The sequence below is a fragment of the Symsagittifera roscoffensis genome, chromosome 9 (assembly GCF_963678635.1).
Source record: "Symsagittifera roscoffensis chromosome 9, txSymRosc1.1, whole genome shotgun sequence".
Lineage (NCBI taxonomy): Eukaryota > Metazoa > Xenacoelomorpha > Acoela > Convolutidae > Symsagittifera > Symsagittifera roscoffensis.
The window spans coordinates 53,924,713-53,951,102 of NC_087070.1; the positions used below are offsets into that span (position 1 = coordinate 53,924,713).

General features: G+C 38.4%; 1 protein-coding gene across 1 annotated transcript in view; it reads left to right on the forward strand.

Moving 5' to 3' along the window:
- Positions 1-388: 388 nt before the first annotated feature.
- LOC134853851 (E3 ubiquitin ligase Rnf121-like) overlaps positions 389-26,390 on the forward strand; it is a 355,568-nt gene continuing 329,566 nt past the window's right edge. The window contains exon 1 of the mRNA XM_063869795.1: positions 389-401. The gene's annotated coding sequence lies outside the window, so the exon portion shown is untranslated. The remainder of the gene's footprint in view (positions 402-26,390) is intronic.

Consider the following 26,390-nt stretch of genomic DNA (forward strand, 5'->3'; position numbering starts at 1 on the left):
AAGAGTATTTGTCAGATTAGTTTCCAACCTCAAAAAGCCAGAGACAATGGGTATCTTTCGATAGAAACACAATTTCGTTGTCTTCTTCTTGACAGATATTCCTAGTAGGGTTCTTGCGAAAGCATCCCCTGCGCTAGCAGTCGCCCACGATATCCCTCCATCTCGAGGTCTATTAGACGGCTTTCTAACTGACATTAGCTCATGAACTTAACTATTATCTATTATTATAATAATATATAAAATTTCTGAAAGAATCGTTCTCTGCCTAAGTCTGCTAGTAAGATGTACCCGTTTTGTCCAGTAATCCACTAAACTTTTGCCGAAACTTCAGTTTGAAGTTATCATCACTAAAATTAACGAAATTCTGTATTAAACTAAAGTGCTCAAAAAACTTATTAAATATCTTCAATTATTTTTTCGAGGGGGTTAAGTGGTCATATGTGCGATCTAAGAGTACTCTAAATTGTATGATAAATTGAATTCTTCATCACATTATCTCAAACCAACCACGCTTGTTGCTATTTATTCTAATCCTTCATCAATTCTCGAGGCTTATCCTCAACTTTTCTTAAACTCATTTTAATTCTATCCACCTTAACGTAACTTAAACCTAAATCATCCATCAGTAAAGCTACCAATTACTGAAACTAAGGAAGAAAATAACAAAAACCAAAAAGGAAGGAACGGGTTTGAGTGTTTTTTGATAAATCATTAGTTTTTTTTGACACAGTTTAAATATACACCTAATAAATAAAAAGATTACACACTAAAACCAATCTTAAACGTTAACCACATAACACCAAACACCAACTTTTAGTTTCAGCACAAAAATATCAGGTTTCACAAAAAAACTAAGTTTAAAACACTGACACTTCCACTTTATATTGATAGAACAGGTTACATATGATAGCATAAGCACTAAAAAATTTATTTTTACCAGCAAAAATTTTTGGTTTCAGTCTTGGTTTCAGTTATAGGGTCAAACGTTTCAGTTAAAATAAGTACAGTTTCCGATCAAAATTTTAAGTTTCTGTAAACGGATTCGGGTAAAACAGCAAAAGTTGAACTAGTCAAACCCAAATTTGGATGCCATAAGTCAAAAACCTGGTCTTAAATGGTACGTTTTTGTTAGTTTCAGGTTTCAGAACACAAAAATTGAGTTTTTGGTCTCAAAATTGAGCTCCGAACGCCGAATTTTGACTTTCTAAAGAAAACTAACGGTGTTAAAACCCACCAAACCAATTTTAAATTTTGGTTCCTAAGGCTGAAACGTACGTTTCAGAATTGGTGTTTTTGGTTTCAGAACCAAAAATTTTGCTTCCCGAGAAAACTTTTTGTGAAATATTGAAAGATAAAAAGAATCTTTAATGCACTAACAAATTTTTAAACTCAAAAAACTTCTAGAAGGTGTTAGTTTGAGCCCTCAAACTTATAGTTTCAGAAAACTAAAATCGTCGTTTTAAGCTAAAATTTTCATCTTTTTGGCAATTTTATTTCTGGAATAGAAATATATTAGAGAGACCAACCTAAATTTTCAATCTCAAAACTCTAAAACCAAGTGGTCAAACCATAGTTTCAGTTCTAGAAATCATAGTTTCAGCCGCAAAAACTTAGGTTTCCGCAAACAAATTTTTGATTTTGAAGTTACAAACCTGTTCAAAATTCCAATTTACACTAGACCAGCTATCAAAAACCAACTTTTTATTTTCATGCACCGAGTTTGAGAGAGTTTAAGAGTTTCAGGTTTGAGTTTTCAAAAACTAAGTTTAAGATATCAAAAGATTCGGTTTTCTCGAATTGTTTTGCAAGATAAAGCGAAATCCAGATATAATAAAGCGTATAAAAAATTTTAAGATTAAAAAAAAAAAACTCAACTTCAGCTACCATAGTTTCAGGTTTCAGATTATCGTTTCAGTCAAAAAATTTTCTATAAATTTTTAACAAAAAAATTAAGTTTTGAACCAATAATAACCAATAAAGGCATATAGTTATATTCTTAACCATACCATAGCATCAACAAAACTTCACTTGAACAAAGTTTTAGGTTTCAGTTAAGGAATCAGCAAATAAAAAACTTGAAAAACTTAGAAAAAATTTTTGAAAATTTTTTTTTTTCCAAAGAAAATTTTTATTTCCTTATCTTATTATTAATAACCTTTGTTAATATTCAAAAATTCCTAGGAGGTTTTCATTACTCTAAAACAAACTAATCAAATAGTACAATTTGGCTTAAGAAAAAGAAAACAAACATCGTGAAATTAATGTCAACACTTTTTAAAATTGACTTCAGTACAATAAATTTAAAGCTCAAATTAGGAAATAAAGTCTCTAACATCATATGGTATATCACTAACACTGAAAAAAATCATATTAGTATATTAGCAAAACACCCTAACGAAGATAAACACGAATTATACGTCTTCTTTCGTCGACATACTCCAGAAATTGACACAACTCTTCAGCAAATAAAAATACCAAATAACATAATTTGTACACCGGAAGAGCGATTAATTGCTTCACTCCTGATTGCTTTTTGATATCATAATATACCAAAGCATAAAACTACTTGCATTTTAATCATTTTTTATTAAAAACACAAAATTTTCCTAAACAAAAATTAAAAATCATAGCAAGTTCATAAGAAAAATTTAAATATTTTTTATATTGTTTATCATTCCCTAGATAATTATTTATGTCCCTAAAAGGATGTAAAATGCTATGACCAACTTTTATTAAGTAAATACAACACCATTTAATTTAAAACTAAAATTAAAAAATAAATCCACAAAAAATATTTGGTATATCACCAATATCCAAAAAGATCAAATCACAATTTTGTCCAAACACCCACACAAAAATATTCACGAATTAACCATTCTTTCCAGCAGCAATACCCCAGAGATAACTTCTATCTTAAAAAAGCTTAAACAGCCCCATAGCACTATTGATCTATCTAACAAAAACTCGTATTCATTGAAACCAGCAAACTTCCTTGTAACTTAAATACAAATATTTTAGTCCGTACAATTGATCAGTACAGAACACATCCAAACCCTTTATATATTGTTAAGAAAACATTGAGTGAATTAAACAAAAATGGTAAACGTAGTAGCATACCCAGATTTAGCTCTCGAAAAGTTTACCGGCTTAGATCCGAATGAAGATGCAAGAGATTTTCTTGATATAGTAGAGGAAAAGATAGCATTTTCCCTAGGCACTAGACCAGGAGATGCAGGTGACGAACAAGACGCATATGATAACAGACAAAGAGCCTTATTTGGTTCAATATTAAGAGGTCCAGCCGCTCAATGGTATCAGGGATTAGCAGCAAACTTACCTTGGAATGATATAAGAGATCAATTCATAGATAGATTCACTGATGATAAAGATAAGTATAGGAGACGAATAGAAGCAGAAAACATAAAAAGACAACCTGATGAATTCATTAAAAGCTACATACATAGATTAAGCACCGCAGTAGACCGTGGATGGCCTAATCTAACTTTTAATGATGATCAAAGAACAGCAAAGAAAATGGAATTCTTTGTACGCGGCTTAAGCCCGCCAGGCTTGAAACAAAAGGCTCATCAATTCCTAATTGAGAATCCACCCGCAACTTGGCAACAATTAAAAGATCATATTGCTACAAAAGACTTAAGTTTTGCAATAAGTAGTGAATTTATCGGAACAGCATCCAGTAGCATAGAAAATAAATTGGAAATAGAGGGAATAAAGAATCAACATAAAGAGTTAACAGGACTAATGAAGGATCATAAAATAAACGCAGCCTATAATCCACATGAGCATAGAAACAAACAAAACAACCCAATGTTTTGCAACTGGTGTTGCATGTCAGGCCACACGATAAGCCATTGCTTTAAATATAACGATCAACAGGAGCAAAATTATAAATCGCTTCAATTAAGAGAGAATTCAAACAGAAGTCACCATAACTATAGCAAGAGTAGGTCAAGAGTAGACAACAATTTCAATGACATAAACTCTCAGCAAGAGTTCAGGCACTTGTCAAACTTCAATGAAAGTTCTCAATGGCGTGACAGGTTGAACAGTAAGAAACACTTCAACGAAAATAACGATTATCATTCACCTTACCAGATCCACAACTTTAGTGATGATGACATTCCAGGAGACTATACCGATAATGAGTGTGAACTTGTTAATTTAAACTAGATCAGTCTCCGTCTGAACCAAAATTACAATTATATATTAACTTATACCAACATCCCGTCGGAGACAAAAATAAAAATAACGGTCTGGAAACCCAATTTCTACTAGACACTGGAGCAACATGTTCGCTTATTAATTTTGACAGTTATGAACAATATTGTAAAATACAGCCTCTACAGCTGAATAAATGTAGATCAAATACAGTTGCTGTTAATGGAGAAAAACTTAAACTTATAGGTTATACTAATTTTGACTCAACTTTTGGGACAAACACTGATAATCCGGTAAAAATTAAAGCATGGATTTCAGCCAAGAATGGCTGCGATCTAAATATATTAGGAATGGATTTCATTTCTCACAACATTAAATCAATAAACTTTCCAAATTTGCACTTAGAATTAAAAAAATACCCAGATATAACAGTTCCTATCATTATTATAAGAAGCAAAAGTTATCCATATCTAAGTTTTTATCAAAATGTACTTCTTGATAAAAATTTAACTATTGCACCAAAATCATCCCGCGTAATTTCAATTTCTCCAGCAGGCATAGTTTTCAAAGCAGGAACATCGCTTAGAATTGATAAGTCCTTAGAACAAAAAGGCATTAATGCAAAAAGCACTTATTGTAGGAATGAAATTAAGTCAATGCCTATCGTACTTAAAAATTCCAGATTATCAAAAGTAGATATAAACAAAGGTGTAATAGGCCAAACGTTTGAAAACATAGAAATAAAACAAACCCATTTCTTCCTGCTTTAAATTATTTATAAATGTGAAGTTTTCGTCAAAGCTTTTATAACGCTTTAACTTTGTTATTTTACCTAACGTTTTGTATACTGAGCAGTAAATCTAATTTAATCTTACTAAAAAATAAGATTACGAGTATTATCCAACAAATATACTACAATGAATAGCGGTTCTGTATGACACCTAAGGGGATATGCCAAAATGCATGAACACGGATTTAATTCTTAACCGAGATCGAAAACAGTCAAGTACGCTTACAATTTTGGACCATCCTCAGAATCAAATAAAGATAGAGGGATCGGAAGCCAATGGCTCAGACAAAAAAAAGTTTTTCGACTGCAATATATTTGCAAAAAAAACTGCAAAAGGCCAGGAGTTTCAAATATTACAGTGTTACGAGTCTATAATGAATTCATTTTCAGGCGGTTTTATTAACTGAAAATTCAGTATTACACTTAAGTGAATGTCAAATTACCCTACGTACATAACGAGAATTAAAAAAGTGAAACCTTTGATGAAAGAACTAGCCAATGTAAAATTGTAACAAACTCATTCTGCGAAGTTAATTTGCACCATCGGATTCCTCTTAGGGCCCAAGTAGGGACCGATGACAATAATTATTATCTTTGTAGTTTTCAAGTTACAAAATGCAAACTAGAAGAAATTCATCAAAAAGGGGAATATCACCTCCTTTCTTCTCAACACATTGATAAAAATTTTCATCAATATTCTTTATCAAAAAATGGGCGAACAACGTTTTTCGACCCGACCCGCCGCAGATTTATGCCAGCATTTGTTGGTGGCTTCATGTAGCCTTTTTAAAATTATGGTACCATATTCTTTCAACAACGCAAGTGCTTGTTGGTGGCTGTATGCAGCCTTTGAGACTCTTATGATTCACTCCTCACAATTTGGCCAAAATATCAATTCGGTAGTTCAATATCCACAACATGCAGGCATTTAAACCCTTAAAAACAACAAATTTTCAGAAGCTCCTTTGAAAATTGGAGCGCATCATCCTTAAGATTGCTTACGTTAAATTTTTGCATCATAAAATTCAGGATGACTTTCTGTACAAAAGATGTGAACATGGATTGGTGCAGGTGATTAAAACCGAAGAAGAATTATTACACTTATCTTATCGAATATTATACCGTTTGTAATTAGTCTTCAACTTTTCTTACCCTTGATATTTCAGTTTTTTTTTCTTCCTTAATCAAAATTTTTCATTATCTTATCAGAAAACGAAACTAAGATTCCTGGTTATAACAAAAATGCTGTCAAATGAAATATTGTATGTGTTTATACATGCCTTACAATTTTACAATTTTCTATTCGCTAATATTTGCACCTAGTAAATCCTAACCCAAGTTTATAGCTGTATAACTTGTTAGGGACCCCATGGTAAGCCTGTGGATGACCCCAGGTGGACATAAATTTAAGATTAGGGGTTAATTAATGCCCAAATTTCCATTTTTTTTAAAAGTACATTTGCATTTTTGCTTTAAGTTTCATATCTGAGCTTAACTCAGTGTTGTAAAGTGCTTTATTCCTGTGGTTAATAATCACCATGATCGTCTTTCTTGATTTGTATTCCTGTGGTTAATAAACACCATGATTGTCTTTCTTCATTTGTTTTCCGTGGTGGGTTTGTGTGAAACCACAAGATTATATTTTCCACCTTTTATATATATATATATACAATTTTACACTTTGTCCTTCATCGTTCAAACATTTGATAATTAGCCTTAATATCCGAATGTTATTCGGGATTTTGAATATTTGGTCATTTTATATTGATGTTTAGCAAAATGGAATACGACCCAATTTTAAACTGGAATTGCAGAAACGCAGACCCAGCACCAGAGGAGTTCGAAAGAAAGCTGCTTCTCAGGAAGAAACAACGGAAACCTCTATCAGTTCAATCTTTGTCAATAGACGACGGGTTAAATAAGAACCCTCGCAACTTTCCCAGTTTAACCCAAAGATTGGAGCTGCAGAAGTGCAGAAAAACCAAATTGGATACGGAAAATCCAAAATATATAACGAGTTTAAAGTACTCAATAAAGGAAAATTTTAACAGATAGAAACTGCCATCGTTCATTGAAGTCGTTAACTCAACGACAATGGAAAAGGCGATGATGCCTATCGACTTCATAACCCAGCCAGAAGGGGTTATAAAGAACGAAAACAACTTCTGGAAATTAAAGAAGAGGGAGGAACACGGCTACATCCTCAAGGCAGGAGGCACGCATGTCACCATTCCGTTCGAGGGAATAACTGCTTTTCCGAACCATGTAAAAACAGACAGGAAGAACAGGACGACATTCAACAACTTACGGACGGAATGAGCAGACTACGAATAAAAAACAAAATTAAAAAGAAGAAAATCGTGAAGTTGCAACAAAAACTTGAGGCTTCACAGAGGAAGATAGCGATCCTCAGATCATACAATGTGGAGCTTGAATCCGGAAGGAAGCTCTAGATAAAACCTAACTTATCCTTATAACTTTTTCGTTTGATGTTCTCTTTAAATTTTATAACTATAGTATTTAACCAGTAAAGTGTTTAGATTTTCACCATGGTAACTGTAAGAATCGAACAGCTTAATTTTCTAAAAAAAGGGGTGAGTTGTAGTATTGCGAAATACTATACACACACAAAAGACCATTGTCTTAATTGTTTATTTAACGACCCAATTCTAAATTGGAGCGTGCCATTTAAATTAAAGCCTCTTTTCACTAAATCAGATATTGACTGATTTACTCTTATTAGGACTATAAAATCTTGTTGTGAAAATCCACTCCTTTTTAAATACTTGTCCAATTTTTCTCATTTTTTCATGCTCAATATTTTAAAAGGGCGGCGATTATTAATACGTCCCTTTTAACTTAACTTGAAACAAACTGGATAAATATTTAGCAGTCTTGCCGGCTGCACTGAAATTCTCCTTACTTTGATTAAGCAGAGGTGCACCTGCAATATGATGCATCAGAGAGAGTAATATGAATTTTTAATAAGACAAACTGAAGGCTGCGGTTTTTATCAAAGGGGACTAATAAGTTAAAGATATTTGATTTGACAAAATCAAATAAAAACTAGTTGAAAATTCCCTTATAAGAAAGGGAGAACAAAGGAGCAGGTGAAACCTGAATAATTAAAGATTGAATCAGCCGCGGGTTTATGCTTACGAGCAAAAGGACTGGCCTGAAATCTTCAGTGTTTCATTTTGCTCAGTAAGCAGCAAGTTAGATATCTTCAGTTAGACCTTTTCAAAAAATAAATAATTTTTCTTTTCTGCCTATACACTAAAATTAAACTAGTGTTTTTTCACAAATAAAATAGAGAATAAATTCTCATTTCAAGTTCGATAAAAATATAAATTGAGATACTCGAGATAACCCCATCTGAGGAAGTCTGGACTACAAGTACCCAAAGGACTACGGCAAGACGATTCAGACGACCCAACCAGAAGTGCTGACTTGGACAAACATCAAGGGCAACCATACATACTAATCAGCCACCGACCTTAGTAAGAAGATAAAATATTGATGAACAAAATAAGATTAGCTCAACCTCCCCTCATAGGTATATTTCTTTAAGCTGTTCGATTCGTTTATATAATCTAATAACCCAGTGCTTTGTATCTAACCAACTAATTAATTCATACCTTTTCTAACTATTGTTTCTACTCTACTTTTTGTCAAGACAATTTGACGATCTAAGGTGAGACTTATAAATTAGGATAAAATTACTAAGCATTCAACCAGCAATGAGCGCTTAGTAAAATATCCGTGTCTGAATCTAAAGATGTCGCTATCTCTAAATATTTGAAGTTTTAAGATTTTCCATAAATTTCAGACAAAATGTTCGAGAAAAAATGAAAATGAGAGCTAGATTGTAAAGATTGTCAAGAATTGATATCTCCCACAGGCAATATTGAGTAACAAAAGACACATTTTGAAATTCGTAAAAAAAACCTGCGTCAATAATGGCAAAAATGTGTCTGCTTCATTTCAGTTTGGAATGATTAAGATTGAATTAATATTATGACATTTAATGCGTTGCTCGTTGAATATCAAGCAATGCAAACTGCACATAAGTCAGTGAAACAAATGACCCGGTTTGCTTCTTTCAAATTCCTATTATTTTACCAAAAAGATTGGAAGATGAATAATTTGAATAATTGTTCCGACCACTCAAAGAGTGGGAGGAGCTTTGGGTTTGGGTTGATTGTTTCCCTTGTTTTTTTTGACTACTTTAAAGAAAGATTGTAGGGGGTCTCGTATCATACTGAAAACTTTTGGTCGTGATTTGGATTCATAAAAACCAAAAAATTCTCTGTATCGAAAAAGACTGGTCTGAAATTTTTTCGTTTTTCAGACTAAACTACACCAGTTTTAATTAGAGGCTGACCTCCCAACTGTTAACTTGATTTAACTGTTGTCAGTGTTAATGATTAGTCCAAATTCCTTTGCGGTCTCTAAAAAAAGAAAATCGCAGAAAGTTTATATATATATATATATTTCAGTTTCAAAAAAAATATATCTGTTTATTGGAGCATACTGTGCTAATTATGTCTGTTATCTTTGTTTTAGTATTCTATTCAGATTGTTATCAAATAAACTAAGTATATATTTCATATGCTAAATATTTCGTTCTGTCTGAGACTGTCTTTGTTGTGCCCTATATTTTGCAAATCGAAAAACTCCAAATTTTTCCAGGGCTCAAAAGCATTATCAAATACTTTCTTGTAGATTTAACATCCATTGAGACCAAAAGTTTTGCCTCAGCCTAAACCAGCAAAGGGCTGAATTGGTCGTTTTGATAAAAAAACTTGGTCTACAGCTTTTTCAAGCAAAAACTTTGAGCTCAGAGATTTTACATGCATTTTAAGGGGATTGATGCTTCAAAATTACTCATTTAATCGTTTTTCAACCACCAACCTAGAAATGCAGACTGAAAAATGGCCCATTATTTAAAATTTTTAATTACGTAAGAGTACTGCTGTGAACTAAGTTTTTTTTATATCGGCAAAATTATTTAATAATGCGTATTGCAGCGCGTTCAAAACTTATAAATTAGAAAGATAAGTTCCTAAACGTTTTCTCAGGCAAGCCTGTTATTCCGTGCTGGGGTGTCAAGTTTTCCGACATTGAAAACACTCTCTCTAGAAATACTAGTCAATGACACATTTAGCATCTCGAAGTTTGTGACAGTTTAAGGAAATTAGTTTCGTTTTTTTTCTGCCGAAAACATTTCTATCGAAATCTCCTCGGTCTTAGTGTTGCAAGTTCTACTCCCCTTATGAAGATAATCTCCATAGCACAGATAAGAACTCTCAAGCGCAGATAAGGACTACCCTTCATATAGAAAAGACTCGTGAAGATGCGCATTGGAACCAGTTCAAAACTAGTATTATAACCAATTATATTCTTGATAAAATTATCCCTAAAAAATATTCCTTACTAACCAATCATGATCCATAAATAACACTTACAATTATTGGAAGTGCTGAATCTACTAGTAGTTTCAGCACCAGAATAGTTTGAATAAATCTCAGAAGACAGTTGTTCTCCTTTGGAACAAGTTCCAAAAACCTAATTCGCGAACACCAGCATACACTAGATCTATTGAGACTAGGAGATATAAGAGTAAGCTTAAGATTGGTATTAGACTAAGAAGTTGCACGATTTTATCCGGGCGAAACTAAGATAGCGTGACGAACAGACAGTTTATCTTATCTAAAATTACACTATGAGTATGCTACCTCTGTATAAACTCATCTGGTGAAACCAAAAGTCTCGAACAAGATCCACTAAGAAACTTAGATTTAGCAAATTAAAATAGAAACAAGATCAAAATAAAAAAATTGCCTAGTTGCAAAATTTTAGATTGCATAGAAAATATAATAGATATGTCTCTAGGTCACAATAAATCTACTCCGATTTATCAAACGATACGACAAATACCAGGTCAAAAACTGAACAACAGTTCAAGCTGCTACATTGTGACAAGACGCGAACCGCAAAGAGTGTATGTCTTCAGAGTCCTCTATGCAGTAGATTTTCATTCTCTGACATGAAAATAAATGTAATGGAAAAATGAATCTAATTTTCAAACAATAAACTTCTTGATGCTTTATAGCTATACTATATAAAACAAGAACGATTGATAAAAAGACACACAACTCCTTCCTTTTATCCAATTTGCAGTAAATAATTTTCGATAAACTTTGTAAAGTTAAAATTTACTGATAAAAATACAAAAATTAGTTAGTAATAAAATAGAAGTAAGTTTTATTAAATTTATAAAGAGTTTCTTGCTTCTCAAGAACTCGTTTTGCATTTCATCATCCTTGCTTTATCACCTAAAACATAACTATATTTATTCAAGAACAAATATCATTGAAAAGCATAACCCTTAAATCAAACCTTTCTTTAACTTAAAATTTATATCTAAGAAATTATCAAAGCCTATCCTTGCTTTCCGATTATCCAAATTTTCCCCTGAAACCAGATCATCAAGGTTTACCTTGGATCATTAAACTTTAACTTAAATTAAAGTTTTATTTCGTTTAAATTATTTGATCATCAAGGCTTCGCTTGGATCCTTCAGAACAACTATGTTCTCCCCACCACATAGCTAAAATGTTTATTGACCTCAAACGTCGAATCCCTCTCCAGCCCTTAATCAAGAACCAAAACTAATAAAAGTTTTTGAAAAACTAACCATTATAATTAGGATAAACAGTGAAGAACTTCGGCTACTCATTCTTCAATTGAGCCCTTCCTCTTAACTGACCCCGGCTAAAACACAATATAAAAATTAGTACGTTTTATAATAGTATACATTGATCTATTTCTGATCTGTTCTAATTATACCTGAACCTTGTGGATTGATTTACTATTCTCCATTCCTCGATCACAAATCAAAACTCTAAGTAGGATTAAGTAAGTTTTCTTAAAATAAGTATTAGCCACTGAGAAAGTAAACATCATTCTAACGAATTGATATACTCTCTCTCCAACCCGTCAACCTGGACAATCTATGCCGCATGATTAGGATAACCCACAAAAAACGTAAAAACTAACAGTTTAGGAAATAAAATTCTGACCCATGATTTTGCAACCATCATCCTAAACCTTATGTCAGGAGACACTTTAGGCAATAAACAAATAATAAAATTTCATGAATATTTAATTCAAACAAAAAATACGACCTTGTAGCTACACCACATACACAAACAAAAGGATATATCAGATCAAAAAACAATCAAGGAGGAAGACAATAATAGCAAACAAAAACTAAATATTAAGCAAAGATTTTCAAAAACACAAAACGCAGTCTCTGATTCAGATACAACTGCATTACAAAAACTTCAGGACCTAAAAGACTTAATAGAAAATGTTAACACAATAAACAATCAAAAGTATTTTTCCGATTCAAAATCCACAACGCCATCATCAATAAAAGATAAAAGCTGAATAAAAAATCATGTGTTTGTAAGCCAGTACGACTCTATAATTGGAACTAACCAATAAAACATATTGAAAGCTGCACAAAAAAATGATATATAAAAAGATGATTCGAAAGGACGAAAAATTTTTACTTCTTCTTGTCGTCCATCCACAAAGTGATCCCCCTAGAGGAAAAGTACAATTTTCTCATAACTTAATTGCAAATTTTTTGGAAAAAGCAAAATGCAAATGCAAGCAGGAATCCCTAGAAATAAGAATCAGAAAACAGTTACTTGATCACTATCTAAGAGACATCTTTAATATCAATTCATATTACGGAATATTCACATTTGAAAATTTACCATCATAAATAGATACAAACGAATGACGTAGATCTAGGACTTCTCAAAATTTTTTTCCAGAATATATCAAAAATATCCAGCATCGAAATTCACAAAGAGCAAATTCAATATGCACAAATGAAATTTTCTCTATTGCTTATAGTTATAGATCCATACTATAGCCAAAAGAACTTTTAAATGAATCACCACCTCATACACCTCGACATGCAATTGTAGGACAAGAAATCAACCTTTTCTCGTAATTTTTAGATACAATTCATGAAACACTCACCAATAATGAAATACGGTAAAACTAACACAATGAACAACCAAAAAATTTTTTCCGAAACGGAATCCATATTGCCATTATCAATAAAAGGTAAGCGCAGAGTTACAAAATCATACATTTGTAATTCAGTACGACTCTATAATTGGAACCTATAATTGGAACCTGCTTTTGGTGCAACGTATTTCATCTCAGTGTCGCTCAATACCTTACTGCCGTATGCAACGGGACGGAGAACTGTTCTCCCATTCCATTCTTGCTCCTGATGCAGTATTCCGGAAATGGCTACCACTGAAGCTTCAGTGTCGAGAATGCCTTCGTCGTATACGCTTTTCTCCGTGGGCTTGCCTAGCATTGGCGCTTCGCACAGCTCCCGTTTTATATTCTCGAAGGCTTCCTGAGCTCTTTCATTACAATCGAACTTCTTTCCTTTGTTACGCATCAGCTGCTGCATCGGGTAGACTTTGCCTGCGCATCCTTTTAAGATCTCTCTATAATATTTCGCGATACCCCGGAAGCTCATCAACTGTGTGTCCGTATTAGAAGCCTTGCATGTCAACACGGCCTCTACCGCATTCGGATCCGACCTCACTGCCGTGCTTATCTACCATTCTCCCCAGGTTCTTTGTTAAGTCCCTAAGGATCTCACATTTCAAGGGTTTGCATTTCAAGCCAGCTCTCTTCACGCAGTCAAAGACTTCGTCAAATCTGTCAATGTAGTCTGTAAAGGTGGGTGTCGCTATCACTACATCATTCACATAGCAAATAACGAGGTTCCCATACTTCTTTGTTATGCTGGTCAAAGCCTGAGCCATCAGTCTTTTAAAGATCGCCGTCGCATTGCACAAGCCGAAGGGCATCCTCTTCTTCTGGTACGGGCTCAACTCACATGCAAATCCGGTCTCTTATCTATCCTATTTTCGCAGAGAAAACCTGCAAGAAGGCAGAACTCAGCCCAGTGTGATGAAAAACTTGGAATCGCCAAGTTTCGAGAGGTTCTCGTCTATGCGTGGTATTGGGTAAGCGTCCTTTATAGTCACCGGTTTAGGTAGCGAAAGCGGCAATTAGTCTTAGCTGTTCTCCTTTCTTTTTTTGGCCATAACAAACCCACAAGCCCAAGGAGACTTCGAGGGTTCTATCATGTCATTTTCGAGCAGCATTTCTGTTTCCGCTCGGCACGCCTCCGATTTTTGAGGTATCATGCGCCTCGGTCTCCTCCTGCCGGGAACGGCGCCTTCTTCTAGTTCGATTCGTGCTCGTTGAAAATACAATAACCACTATCCGCTTTATATTTGGAAAAAACGTCTGCGTTCCGATTTAAAACTGCTCTTAGCAATTCAAAATTTTACCTCTTAGATGCTCTCTTTCCGGCAAAACCGGTTTGTCGAACTCTAACTTATATGAAGAGGGAAGTTCCGGAAAACTTGAGCAGCTCAATTAGCCGTCATTTGTCTCAGATTTCTTTGAAAACATTTTATATAAAGATTTCAATTCGTTCATATTTTTCAAAATCAGGTCTTTAATCAAGTGAGTTGGACAGCTCTTCAATCGATACTTCCTCAGGTTCGGCGTTTGTTCATTATTGGCAAAAAGTAGCCAAGTTTCCTTCCACGATGCTTAAAACCGTTATATCCAGTGCATTCAACAAAACATTTGCAGACAGCCCGTTTCGTGAGGACGGAAAAGCACAGGCCTAGCACCACTGAACATTGACTGTTTGGGTTCGGTACCACGCAAACCTGCTGTCTATCACGCCATTGTTTTAACTTTTTCATCCTAAGAATTGCTACTACTGCCTGCCTGGGATTTATTTTTACTTTTCTGTCTAAAAAAGTTTGGTATCTTTTTGTCTTCAGTTTTTATCCTATCTACTGGTCGCTAAACTGTTTGGGTTCCTAATCCTTATCAGTCTATTATTGAGGTCTGTCATAACGTCGAAGTTCCTGAAGAAGTCAAGCCCCAGAATGAACTGATTTAAATCATCTAGGTTCTTCACCACGTAAAGCTCATCCAGGGAATACGTCATCCTATCCGGAGGACTTTTACTGGAGTTCTCCCGGCTACATATATGCGGCTCCGCGATTGGCTGGTGCGACTCCAAGGTTCGTGGGTATCAGGTCCTTCCTGGCGAAACCCATCCTTTACTTTGTTTTTATCGGTATTACACAGACTACTGCTACTGTGTCTAGGAATCTTGTCACCCCGATCTTCTTTCCACCGGTGTCTAGCAGATGTGCAGTCACATCTGCTTCGTATCTAATGTGTGCCGCATTTTGTTCCATCATGGTGTCATGACCAATTCTACAGATCTTCAGCTCTTCTCGACCCAAATATATCTGTCCTGTTTGGTCATTGTCTGTCGTGACGTAGGTATTGGTATAAATACTAATCCCATCCTCATTTACCATCACTTGATATGGTCCGTAGACTTCCGAGTACCGTCTGTGGAGTTTCCTTGTTCGAGTGCCACCCGTCGTTAAAAAAACTCGCACAGCCCTCAATTCACTGCGTGGCTCTGCTTGTTTCAGATAATGTGCTTAAAGACCTAGATGCATCAGGGTGAACTCTTAAGGTTCACTTAGATTCCTGATAACCTGATGCCGTAAAATCGAGATGATCGACTGTGGCACCATTCTGAATGTCTGTCCGGAGATCACAATCAACTTCATGCTCAAATTGCTCGGTGTCTTCGTTTTTTTCACTTCAGGTGCTTCAAAGGCATTCAGTTGATCCTGAGTTCTGTCGTTCTCCAGCTTGAGCTTGACCTTCTGATCAATTTCCCTTGTCGCCAGCTCCTGTTGAACTCTATTCAGGTTATCTCTTGCCGCTGCTTCATAGTTAACCTAAAAGTTATAAACTGTGGTCTCAGGCTCTGTTCCACTCGTTGCTTCAAGCACGACTTGCAATTTCTTTCTAGCCAGCTCCTCTGATTTCTCCTTCCTCCGTGCTACCCACTCGCTCATCAGGCGTGCTTTGCTGGCTTTAAAGCCTGGCAGAATCTCGTCATGCCTTGGATGCTTGATGTCCGCCACAGCATCCCAAAACTGTGTGCAGTCTGATTTAAATTGTCCCACCAGGTTGCAAAAGAAACACCTGGGACCAAATTTTGCAATCACTCCTCTCATAAAATTGTCATGATCAAAATCCGACGCGTCTTTATCTTCGAGGTTGGAATCAATCGCTTTCATGCCTTGTTTGTATGATGGGCATACCGATAACAGATGGTCTGTGGATTTGCACTTTGCACCAGAGCGTCTGTTGTCCCTGTCATCCCTGGGCTCGTACCAAGTAATACTTTGGTTTGCAGGTCCAGTGTTAAAATTGCCATAATTGTTTTTATAATGACTTGATCTCATCGGAGGCTTCAGTAATAGATATTCTTTGGACTTCAGTCGCAGATCTTCTGGTGTAGGCGCGTTGGTTGAAAGAGGTGTGTAGTGCGTCGCTAACATTGTTCTGAGCTCATCGGTCTTCACACCATCAATGAGCTTTGAAGCTACTGCCGAGTTCATCCCGCTGTTTTACTCGTCCGGTTGGCTATTCTTAGCAAATCTAAGTCATCCAAGATTTTATCTATGTTTTCAACTTCACGTTGCCTTCGTTTCTCGCACCGCATCATTGCTGGGTGTCCTTGAACTCCCGAGCCAAAGCGATTCAACAGGATTTCGAAGATTTTCTCAGCAGTGTCCCGCTGGTATTGCTTTTTGGCCATCTCGCAACTCAGGGCTGTCCTATCCAAGTTGCTGATGAGCGCACTGCACTCTTGTCTTTCTTTCAAGTCTTCTTCTTCAAAATCCAGCTTCATGACTTCTATCCAGGAATCTATACAACCGTCAGATAACATCTCGGTTTCTTGAACACCTTATTGGATTTCTCACTGCACTTACTAGTGACAAAATTGTGAGAAAATTATTCAAGGACCTGTTCAAGTTTCCAAACCCTGTGGCAATTGCTGTTGCATCCCGTGAATATCCCACATGATCATTCATCTCTGTTGTTTGAGTCTCTGGAACTTCTCTACTGTCCGAGTCGCTGGGATAAGCTCTTCCGTGGTCCCAACGATTCCTATTTGTGGAATCACCTCTTCCACTAACTTTTGCGTCTCTCGATGGTCGTTCGTTTGAAATTGGCCTACTGTGGGATTTCTAGGCGGCTGACTCCCACTGACGTTGCTGTATGAGTTGTCCCATCCTCTTATGGACCCATAGGTTCTTCCTCTGCTTGTAGGCTCGCTGACGTTCACTCTCGGCTCTCTGCTAGCTTCTCTCGAGTGTGATTCTCTATTCATATATCCTCGTCATTCGCGAAAAATTTCTGGCCAAATGGCAATCTGTCCTCTCCTTTTAGGCTTTTTCGCTTTTACTAACTTCCTGTCTATTGCTATTTGTTTCTCACCGCAGGCTTTCTCTCTCAACATGAACTGCTTTTTCTAATTCACTAAATTTCATCAACATCTGTTCATTCGGCTAATCCATCTATGCTCCTATCCCTAGTCTTGGCCATGGCCCCTTCCATTGATGCTCCGTTGTCTACCAATGGAGTCACTGGTGGTGGCATCACCTTGTTCGTGCCAGGCAGTTTAGTATTGATTGAAACTCGCGCTGTTCCTCTCTGTCGCGAAGGTTCTTCATATTACGCTTCTAGTTCTCGTTGTGTGGTCCCTGACCCGGTTACCTTAGTCGTTGCTGATTGCATGTCCGATTTGGTCAATGTCGTGAGCTGTCTTGACTGTTGTATTCCATCAATAATCTTGTTTATGGTTCTGATTGCACCAAATTGATCTGAATAGCCATTTTCCGTGTTTTCGGGTGCCTCGTTTTCTTGAGTCGAACTGTTGAAGCTCACATGAGACACAGAGTCATCAATTTCTCTATTATCTTCATCCTCTTCTTTGTTGTCGACTTCATCGCCAGTTCCAGTTCCCAAGAAATTTCCCAAAGTGTTCTTTACTTGCTCCAAAAACGAAGAAGACGTTGCCGCTTTTTTTGTCTCCCCATGCATCATGGTACTGTCTGTAGGTGAGCCTCCTACTGCTGGGTTTTCAATTGAAATGTCGGACAGTTCCGACATTGCCTCTCGATTATGAGTTCCAGTCGAAGTGGTGAAATCCTGTTCTTGTTCTACTGGAGTAGATTCACTCTTTTGTGAATTGTTTCAACCACTCCGCCTGACATTTTCTTCCCCTTTTTGCTCCGAGTCTTCTTGGCCCTTTCCACACAAGGATCATTCATTGATTTCTTTTGTTTCTTCGGTATAAACTGTCCAGAGATATCACTTAACTTAGGTATCCTCGACTTTCATAGAATCAACCTAATCTATTGCCCTCTACGGTTCACTCACTTGATTCACTTGCTACCTTATTTGATGTCTGCCAACTGATAATATTAACACAACACGATAATGTACAAAACTTTTAAATAACAAGTGACCACGAACCTTATCAAAAAATCACAGTGCAGCGTATACCTAATTTATGCACGGCAATTGTTTACTAGTCATTGTATAAAATTCTAGCACAATCTGACGATTTCACTATCTTCAAAATATAGTGCAGCCTCTCCCCGATCGAGAAAAATTTTAAGAAATGAAAATAAGTTTTACTTAACTTGGATGAAAAAGATTCAAAAAATTGTATATAGATTTAGATTGGTCTGTGGGAATTGAACAGTCGGACTGGTTTCTAAAGTAAAAGCTGTCTTTGTTTAGCGCCGCACTAAACAGACAAAACTAGAAGGCAGTCTTTCTCTTTTGCACTCACCGAGTTCTGTGTTACCTATTTGCCTTCGGATTGCCCGAGCTAGACCTACCAAAATTCTCAAGGCAACCACTCTTCCAAAAAACAATTTTGGATTCTAATCCGAATAAATCAGTGTCGAAATTTGTTTTCGGTTAGACCGACAGTCGCGAATCTCCGGGGCTTAGATCTGTCTTGGTTATACTTTTCAGTTATTATCTAAAGGCAAGTTACCAATGCAGTCACTGGTTTTCTGTCTCGTTTGGTCTGCATGTTTGTCTTAAATCTGAATACTATTCACTAAATGTCTTGTTTTTGCTTACGTACGTTTTACGATCCCTACGATTGCAATCGTCTTATTTTTTTTTAGACCGCTCCGGAACCTTCCGAATTGACAAAACAGGATCCATCCGATTTTTAAAAAAAAAAACAGCACCCCTCCGAATTGGGACCCCCTCGAAATGGGACCTCTCCAGATTGGCAAAACATTAGGGCCCCTCCGTTCTAGGACCCCTCTGGATAGGCAAAATCAGACCCTTCTAGGTTGGCAAAATAGGGTATTCCGAGACCCTTCCGGATCCAGTCTCAGAACCTATTATGCAGAATAAACTAATTAGGAAGGGTTTGAGCTGTCTTCAGACCCCTCCGGATTGAAGCTAAGCTGCTTATTTAACAATTTCCCTTAACTGTGAGGGGTCTTTCAAGGAGTCTAATTCCCAGTTGACCGTCGTTTTCTAGGCTCATTAAACTTTCCTTATTGTCGAAGGAAGTGCTTTATTCAACCGTTGCTACCGTTTAGTAGAATTATAAAGGCTTTCCAATTTTTTTAAATAAAATTTGAAGTGTCTACCTTCAAAAACCAGTGGTTTCGCTGAAAACAATTTAAAAGCTTTTCTCTAGTTAATTTCTTCAAAATTAATTAGCTTACGTTTAAGCCAACTTAATTCCGGTTCTAACGGTACCAAGATGAACTGGATTTTTCTTTGCAATTCTTGTTATTAATCGAGGTCAAAAGGCTATAATAATCTAGTTTAATGAAAAAAAAACGATCTAAAACGTTTCATCTAAAAAATTTGTCAAATGCAATGCTACTTGGACCCCTCCGGATTGATGAATCCACTAAATCAAACACGTTAAGTTCGATTCCACTGGGGCTAGGAAGGTTGTTAGAAAACAGGTTTTGAAACCTGTCATTTCACTAGTGTATGTTCTCCGAACAACAATTTTTTTTGCTTTAACTCAAAAACTTCTGAAAATTTTTTCTAATTTGCGGCGTTTCGTTTTTCAAGAATCGCGAAAAATCGGATTCCTGTACGCAATTATTTCCAACTACGTCCGAACTTAAGTAAACCGGTTCCTTCAGTTATATAAATTGAGTTACGATGTAACTCAATAACTTAGCGCATTTTTTCCGTTTCAAAAAATATCGAGGTCTCAAAAATTGTGATATGTGGGGGTCAAAATATCACTATTTACCCTAAAAACCGGTCTGTTTAACAGCTTTTTTGACTAAAAAACAGTATAGGAATCACAATACGAGTAGTCAAAATAGTACCAACAATGGTATTATACCCCTACGGGTCCGTTGAACATCCGAATTAAGGTGCTTTACTCGGAAATTCGCAGTTCCGTGGAGGGTCACTACGGTGGAGTCACTGTTGAACTCCCTACAGATTGATATCTTATTTTCAGTATTGTCGCAAGTATTGTCGCAAATATCTGATAATTGTCGCAAAATTTGAGTGTCGTGACATGTCTTTTTTTGAACGAAATCTTAAAAATTATTCCGTCCTTCTTAATCAACCTCTCCGAGTTCGTTCAATTGAACAATCAACACCACTTTTTGCCGAAAACAGCCAATTTTCTCACAAGACTACTCCAGATAAAAAATTGTTTCTGAGATGCATTTTAGGCCATTCTTGTCGAATGTCACAAAGCGCATGCCTGCTTTGTCACCCCGGAACGGCTGCGGCCGAGGCAGAAGATAGAAAGTCTGACAAATAAAGAGATTTAATTAATGATGGATATATTTTTCAACCAATAGCTTTTGAAGTTCAGGGTTGTAACATTCGTCTACTACAGTCACACATGAGGCTTAAGAAAAATAGGCCCTATAACTATTGGCTCGGGAGTCAGGGACACTATCTCTTGTGTTTTTCCACCTCAAATCAGTCGGAGCCAATTCGGTTCGCTTGTGACATGAGACTACGACCCGCTACTGCTTAAGGCTACTACCAAAATATCCCCCCACTCTAGAATTAGAAACGTCCCCATACTTAGGTCTCTAGATACCCAAAATACATGAACGCCGTTAAAAACCGGGTTGGAACAATCCGTTAAGTTACTTTTTATTAGACAGTGTAACTTTGATCCATTTCAGATGGATCAACCTAAAACTCGCCTTACCTCAACATAACAATCATAAAACACACTCTAGAAATTTAAATTAAGGACTCACATGTTGATGCGCTCAAGCACAGGAAGTAATTAAATGGGTGAGCAACTCTAGAATTAACTAAAGTAACTAGATAAGTTCAATGTTTATCAGTTTGAATGGTAAGGGTAAGTTTGAACTCAAGAACGAAGTCTTATGTGGACCATTGGGACACTCAAGCTGTCCACCTTTCCGTCGAAGGTTCACTCTGGTCCAGTTCGAATAATTACTCTCTCGGGAATACTCTGTCTTCTATTTCAGATAGGACAGCTCTACTCTTGTTCACTATGATGGAAATTGCGAATTGCAATTTCCCACTTGTTTTTATCTGACAACTTTCCCGCAATTGTTCTAAAATTGTTCTCTTTTCTTTTTCTGATTTTCAGTTCTCGCGAGAAAATCGTGCATGACATGTTCCATTCGAAATTTTAAAAATTTAAATTTCACTCCAAAATCAAGTGTTTTCTGCTCTTCTCAAGGTCAAACTTCCAAATATGACCGACTGGCACATACTCCCCGGACTCGAGATCGATGTCCTCATCGCGCGCTGTCTTCTGCCAGTGAGTCCCAGAAAAACCGAGTGTTGCTCAAGATACAGTGCCAGTGGTCATTTACAGAAGTTTGCAGCAGATTTAAGATTATCTACACCCCAAAATTCACGACCATTTAAAATTTTCACACTATTGCTAAACAGCAACCAAAATCTGCATTTACCTGCACCTTTGAATTTTCGCTTTTCAAGCCAATCATTTTAAAATCTCTTTTGTCCTATTCAATCAGGAAATTGTCATGCAGCATTTCGATTTATATAATAGATATAGTATATTAGTAACAATATTTGCTTTGTTAAAATTTCTTTTTCGTGAATCCAAGTTTCACTCGGATTCACACTCAAGCCCCCTTTCCCTCTCAAGACTCAAGATCCATCCGATTTGCCCATTCATCTCGTACTCTTCGCCTTGGAGGTACTGCATCCTGAAGTGCTAGATGCGGCAAACTGTCTCAACAATTCCTCTTCATCATCGGAACTAATCACAATCTCCTCCCAAGCCTTCAGCTGTTCATAGGATCGCATCCATTCTCTCTGCTCCTGCAATCTCTTTGCTTGGTTGGGTAGTGCCTTCACCCTAGCTTCTCGGTTCAAGCAAAAGGAGTTGTGCAGGCTCAAGCTCACGTTCTTCGCCAGGTCTTCCTCTAGTATCGACTCCCTCGCTTTGGTATTGTCTCTAGACATCTTACCCACTCTCTTCCATCCCGTCGTGATCGCATTACGATGGGTTAGCAGGGGTCTCTTGAAAGCTTCCGGCCCAATCTCGGCCTGGAACTGTCGATACTCCTTTTGATGTTTTCTCATGTGATCTTTCGTTGCCCTATACAACCAAGACGTCAGTGTCGCCCGAAACCATGGAAAGTACCTCAAGCGACTCCATACGTGCCTGACTTCCGTCGGTATGGCGAATACTTTGCACGCAGTCTCAAACAACTCAAGTCTCCTGCTGTAGTCTATCGCGTATATTGACTCAGCCGTTGGCGTCGTCGCCTCCCGATACTTCGTTATATTCTCTTCTATCCATCTCAGAGCTAACATCGTACTCACTACTAAGAGCGTCACCTTCTGCCGGTGATCCGGTAGTCCGATCGACCGAATCTCTTCCACATCCCACACCAGGCAAAGGTTCTTGTGATCTGGATACCACACCGTTTGTGCCAAACAGTGGCATGGGCATTCCCCATGAGAGATCTCAATGCTCCTGAGATTACGCTCCCCTGAGGCTTCCAAGAGAGGCTCAAGCTCCATCATTTTCTCGTGCATCGTGTCGTTGTCTTCCAGGTTTGGAGTACTTCCCACAGGTTTCCCGATCACGTTTTGTCTCTCGTGATCGCTTGTGTTTTCTCTTTCCAACTTCAGAAGATCTTCTCCCCAGATTTCGCTTAAGTCATCTCTCAATTCTTTTGGTACTGTTCCTTTGATTTTTCTCAACAACTTGTGCGAGTGATGCGACATCCGAGCCAACCTCACGCACTTGGGCACTGAGAAGGCCTTGTCCACCAGTATTCTCTGGCTGGACACTTCCACCATCGCCATGTGTAGCGGGTAGTGACTTCCGCACAAGTTGGCCATCATTGACCCTATCAGCGATTTCGCGTTCAATGGCAAGCCATAAGCTTCGCTCAGGGGAAATCCCATTTCCGCCTCAAGACCAACTTTCCAGCTCCGGATGTGTTTTTGAGTCACCTGCAACACCCCGGGCCATGATTCTACGCTCAACGCCGTCACTAAATGATGTTCAGACTCCAGTCTCTCCAGTGCCTGCAGACCACACATTCTCGAGAAGAATCCGAGAGCTGTCGCTATATTCACCGTGGTTCTCGCGTAACATTCCGCTATTATTTGCACTTCACTTTTCTCCCTTTCTGTGATGTCTTCGAACCAAGTGACCAGGTCTTCTTTTTGAAACGACAGTATTCTGACGCATGACCGTCCATCGCAGATGTGCTCTCCGTTCCCACACGTCGAATCCAGACAGCTACCCGGCTCCAATTTCTTCGCTGACCCGGGGTCGCTCGTCCTTTCGCTTGGCTCTTGCATCTGGGGTGTGATTAGCTTATGTAGCACACTCAACTTCGCCAGATCTTCATCTTCCGTTGGTGCTAACCTCACTCGCTCGGTGGTTTCCTCGATTAGACTCGCATGGGGATGTGGACACCAGGAGGGTCTTAGTAGCTTCCATATCACTCCCAAGTTCGTGGTTAACAAGCCATCTCCACCGCCCATGTTCACTTCAACTCTCTTGTTTGAGCGCGGTATGCTTATCACCTCTGGTGTTTTCTCAAGAATCAGGCCCAAGCTCGGCCCCTCTTTCTCCACCGCGTCTATCTCCATTATTCTTTCTGTCCAAAACTTCAGTAGCTCCGCTGCCTCATGGTTTCTGTGGGCTCCTCCAGCTTCCGAGTCTAAGAAGGGATTGTAGGCTATTCCCATCACTCCAGACACATATTGGTATTCCCCCTTCTCACTGAGTCTCGAGTACTGTTCTGACGAGGCCAGGTTACGGTGAACATCATGTTCTTCCTCGAACTTCTTATTAGAGAACCTCCGTACCTCGTCCAGCTTTCGATGGTTCTCTAAGGATAGTCTGGAACCATCTTCTTTCTCTATTCCTGTACTCTGATATACGTTCAAGATGATCGTTGAGACTCTTCTCTCCATGGTTTTACTTCCACTTGCTCTCTGGTGGCATGCCAGGATGGTGCTATCAGACATCATTGACATTGTCCATCTCAAGAAACATGTGGCATCTTTTCTTCTAGCCAGGCTCAAGCCTGAATTGTCTCTGGCCACGTGTTGCATCAGTGCCTGATACACCTCTAGCTTCTTGCTTCCCAACTTCAGCCTGTCATACGAGGTCAATGTCTCCAACTCTATTCCCACCAGACTCCAGGTGAACATTAATTGTCCCGCAGTTCTAACGAAGGGATTCGCCATTAGTGGCGGTGCTGATGAGGATGTTCTCATCGCCTCTTCAAAATGATCCTTCAACAAACTCTGCCAGGACCTCTTCAGATGACTTGCCATCTCTATCTTATTAACCTCGGCTTTTTGCTGGGTGGCCCAATTGCGTCGCCTGCGAGCTATTCCACTGTCCAACTTCTTCAAGCAGTCCTCCATTTCCTTCAATGTTTCGAGGGCCACCCACCACGTCCGGGAAGTGTTCCTCGTCTTGCTCCTCTCCAATGGATCACTCGTCACTTGTTTGCCCATGTCCTGATGTGCCTTCGAGATCCATTCTTTGCCGATCTCCACTTCCCCTACCTGTCCGTTCGTTGAACCTCTCTTCACGTTTACCTTCTGAGGCTTGAAGTCTTCTTCTGACGTCGAACTGGTGGAAACCTCTATTTCCTTTTCTACTTCAAGTGGTTTCCTGAGCTCCGAGCTGTTCTTGTATGCCGCCGTCTTGCATCGGGCCAAAACGATGGGCGCCGTCTCTCTCAAGTTCCCTTCCGAAACAGCATCCACTGAAGGACTACCCCATCCTTCCACTTCTCTCTTCCTCTTGCGAGTCTTCACATCTCTGCTCGAGGGTGTTGTGGCTATCATCATTGATTCGACCTCTCCATCCACTCCTTCCAACTCTTGCCTCCCCCCTGCTCGAGCCTTAAGGATATTAGTACTTTTAATCATATTACTAGTCCCAACCTTATCCCTTTTTATATCATCAACCATTTTATCCACAGTTTTTTGTTTCAGAGTAGAGCTGTCCTCACATTTCTCTTTTCTAGTCTTCGATCGTGCGTTCCTCAGCTCCACTAGCTTGTTCAGCAGCTCTTTTCTTGCTTTCTCATCCAGGCCCGTTCCTATCAGGAGCGGTTCCCCGAATCTCACTACTGCGTCCCACAGTTCCTTCTTGAACTTGTCCAGCGTCGTCTCGCTGCCCACTTCTCGATTGAATTCCTCCAGGAACTCCTGCCAAGCGTCATCCTCGAGAGATCCCAAGAATATGTCCCTGTTCCCTTCGAACGTGTTCTTCCCCCTTTCCTCCGAGCTCAAGAGTAACATCCCCATATTGAAGGTCTCACCTGCCAATGGCAACTCTAGGTTCTTCCGCGGGGACGGGTTCAGAGGTGGTGTGGCAGTATCTGCCCAATTCTCTTCGCTCAAGTCTTTCAACAGCTCTTGAGTGGTGAGTTCCTCCCCTGATGGCCCTGGTTCAGGTGTATTCCCCACCTCCATGTCTTCTCCAGCTTCACTGAGAGTTTCATCCATACTCTCTTCCTCTGATTCATTTCTTCTTCTCTCGAGAATTCTTTTGAATCGATCCTCAACGGGTCCACTCCTCTTGTCTCCAGGCGTGTCTACAGACAGTGGTGACGGTGTCGTAGGATCCAGCTTTTTATATTCCGTCAGGGCTACATGCAGTTGACCTGCTGCATCTAGTTCTGTTCCCTCCTGTGTCACTTCTACTTGTTCCAAGCCATAGGGTGCCTTGTATTTTCTCGTGGCAAATTTCATGTCGTCCACCAGTGCGACGTGCCCCTCCATCACGATCATCCTGCCATCATCCCATATGGGCAACATGTTCTCAAGTCCCTCCTTCTCAAGAGTTCTCAAGACCTTCCTCACCTCATACCCTGGGGGCTGCCAACCTCTACTCTTTTTCGCTTGCGTCGTCCACGAGTTTACCTTCATCTCGCTGGTA